Source organism: Lucilia cuprina, chromosome 6 (assembly GCF_022045245.1).
Source record: "Lucilia cuprina isolate Lc7/37 chromosome 6, ASM2204524v1, whole genome shotgun sequence".
NCBI classification, from domain to species: Eukaryota; Metazoa; Arthropoda; class Insecta; order Diptera; family Calliphoridae; genus Lucilia; species Lucilia cuprina.
The window spans coordinates 13,732,569-13,736,332 of record NC_060954.1 but is presented as its reverse complement, the minus strand read 5'-3'; positions in this window follow the sequence as shown (position 1 = coordinate 13,736,332).

Genomic DNA, 3,764 nt, shown 5'->3' with positions numbered 1-3,764 from the left:
TTCTAGTTCTGTTCTAGTTCTATTCTAGTTCTGTTCTAGTTCTGTTCTAGTTCTGTTCTAGTTCTGTTCTAGTTCTGTTCTAGTTATGTTCTAGTTCTGTTCTAGTTCAGTACCAGAACATAACTGGAACTGAACTAAAAACTTGAATTTTCTTGTCAATAGTGTTTTCAGCGAAATTCAGAAATGACTAATTTTCGAATTATTTATTTAAAAAAACTTAAAAAATTTCCAATAAAAAGGTGTGTTTTTAATTTTTTACACAAATCTATTTAATGTACACTCTGTAGTACATTGCAAAAGTATTAATTAAATTCTTTTGACATAAAAACAGTGCCGCTGGTCTATTAAAATTTGTTTGTTTTTCATTTTGTCGCTTTGTGTAACTGGTTTTTAAATAAACATTCGGAAAGAATGAGAATTTATTTATTATTTACTTTAGTTATTGAATTTATTTTATACCCATGTTTATCTATTAGTCAAAAAAAGAAACGACAACACCTGAGTGAGGCACAAAAAATACTACTACGACTCACAAAATCAGTGATGGGCAGGTATTTATGTTAGGGAACCAGCGTCAAATATGAAACAAATTTAAATAGAAATTGTAAGATCAGCTAGCTTTTAACAAACCCAAGATGTGTATTATTTTCTTGTTTAGCTAAATCTCTTTGAGCCCATCACTGCTTTACCTCCTTTTTTGAAACTTTCTATTAATAATATTAATCATTATTATTGTACAAAGTAGTGACTGACTGATTAAATAATTTGATTATAGATTAGAACAATTTTGTTGGTTGTGTTTTTATCAATGGGAAATATGCAGTTTTTTTTATCAGCAACAATATTATACAACAATTTATTAGTCAATTGTTAACAATTAAATACTTAAAAAAGTATTGGCCATAAACCAAAGTCATAATGATTATTACGAATTTTTATAAAATTATTATTTTTTAAAAATTTATTCTTTAGATTTCTTAAGAAAAATATGCTGACACCACCTACGTTTCAATAAAAAATCTATTTAATTAACTTCATTACCACGATTTTTCTGCTTTTAAACAAAACAATTATTACATGACACCACGTAAAGCCCGCTGCTGTTGCTGCCGTTTTAAACTGAATTTTAAATGAAAAATTGTCAAGGTAGTCCATTGGAAAACACGCACATACGCTTTGTTTGTGATGTATAGATATTTACAAAAAGAATTTTAAGAATTCTAGAGTTTAGGTCTTTTATTTAAAATACAAATAAATAACAATTACAAAAGGTTTTTTGTGCGTTTTTTTTCTGGTAAATAAGTGAAGACAGAAAAAAGTGCTATTGACCTTAGTTGTGTGAAGAAAATGGTATACAAAAGGTAGAAAAATAAAACAAACAATAGTTTATTCTGTAGTTTTAATTATATATTTTACAAACGTGCTACAGGTATGGTGTTAATTTGTAAATTGTAAGCAACTGTTTTTAACAGAATTTTGAATAAAGAGCAGCAGTAGTGATTTTCAAAGCCGTAGTAAACTGTTAATTAAGATTTTTTAAATTGTTCAAATTCTACATATTTTCTAACATCGTTTTAGAACAGAACAGAACTAGGACAGAACTAGAACAAAACAGAACTAGAACAGAAATAGAACAGAACTAGAACAGCACTAGAACAGCACTAGAACAGAACTAGAACAGAACTAGAACAGAACTAGAACAGAACTAGAACAGAACTAGAACTAGAACAGAACTAGAACAGAACTAGAACAGAACTAGAAAATAACTAGAACAGAACTAGAACAGAACTAGAACAGAACTAGAACAGAACTAGAACAGAACAGGAACAGAACTAGAACAGAACTAGAACAGAACTAGAACAGAACTAGAACAGAACTAGAACAGAACTAGAACAGAACTAGAACAGAACTAGAACAGAACTAGAACAGAACTAGAACAGAACTAGAACAGAACTAGAACAGAACTAGAACAAAACAGAACTAGAACAGAAATAGAACAGAACTAGAACAAAACTAGAACAGCACTAGAACAGCACTAGAACAGAACTAGAACAGAACTAGAACAGAACTAGAACAGAACTAGAACAGAACTAGAACAGAACTAGAACAGAACTAGAACAGAACTAGAACAGAACTAGAACATAACTAGAACAGAAATAGAACAGAACTACAACAGAACTACAATAAAACTAGAACAAAACTACAACAGAACTAGAACTCAACTAAGACTGAACTAGAGCTATAACTTATCTTCGTTGAAACACGTTTTCTTGACAATATAATTGTCTATAGAAAGCTTTCTGTTGTTAAACCCTGTCAATTAAAAACTTAAGTTCGAATACAATAACTTATAGGTCTCGCTTTCTTTATGTTCCCCAAGTATGTGCTTCCATTTCTACTTAATCCCATTTAATTGCCCCTTATTTAAGCTGCAAATGTAAAAATAATCTTCACTTTTTAAAAGTGCAGTTTTTAGCAAACATATGTACGACCATGACATCAAATTATTTATTAGAATAGAAAAATATAAAGTAGAATAGAGAATATTAAAAGTTTTAATAACAAAGAAAAACCCAAACATCTAGTCATAACTTTCCATTGTAGTGATTCAAACATTTTCAATGTGTTCAATATATGGAGAAGAAAAGTTGAAGGTCCTTGAAATAGTTCGTTATTAGAAAAACAAACTTTCTAATAATGTATAATCATTGCTTTTTTGTTCTAACAGAAATTTTTAGACAAACATATGAAAAGTCTATGATTTTATGTGATTATAAACCAGCAAATATTTTAAAATGATAAAACATCGAGTAGTTAATAATATAAAAATGAAATTTTATTATATAAGAAGGAGCTACTTCTTTACGAGATTTTTCGTATAACTTTTGCTGGGTTATCTTTTTTCCATTTAACCATTTTTAAATGTTTGTATGTGTATGTACTTTGTTATAAGCTTGAGTGTTTGTTAGTGAGTTTATTTGTTTGTTATAAAATATATTTTTAATTTTTTAACATTAGGATGCATTTTAGTAGGATTTTTCTAATAAAAATAAAAAAAACATAAAAAACCCATTTACACTTATGAGTCTATCACACACACACACATGAATTACCACCCACTTTGAAACATATGAAAGTAAAGGACACAGTTGTATGACTAAATGCGGGAGGAGGCTGCTATTGTGTGCAGTATCCTTGCTCCAAATTAAATTGATTTGTTTGTTTATTTTCGTTATTTTCACTACATCTATAGACATACTCTCTTTTTTAGACTCTCTTTTATGTGTGATTTTATTTTTTGCTCCTCCATCTAACGTTACGAATTGTATGTATATTTTGGTATCTGTATGTGTATTGTGTAGGGAGTAAAGTAAAAGTTTTTTTCCATTATTATGACTTTGTTATTGTGTTTGGCTTTTTTCCATTTTTTTTTTGTTTTTGTAATTTTTCATCTACTTTATATATCGATTTTTTCACTTCTCCCTCTTTTTGTTGTCGTTGAAAAAGAAGAGTAAGTATAAATAAATAAAATTCTTAAGGGAGTACAGAGGGAATTAAATTGTAACGGTTAGTTAGTGTGAATCCTGGTATGGAAAATATAGATTGACTATAGACTACACTATAGACTAGACTATAGACTAGACTATAGATTAGACCATAGACTAGACTATAGATTAGACCATAGACTAGACTATAGACTAGACTATAGACTAGACTATAGACTAGACTATAGACTAGACTATAGACTAGACTATAGACTAGAC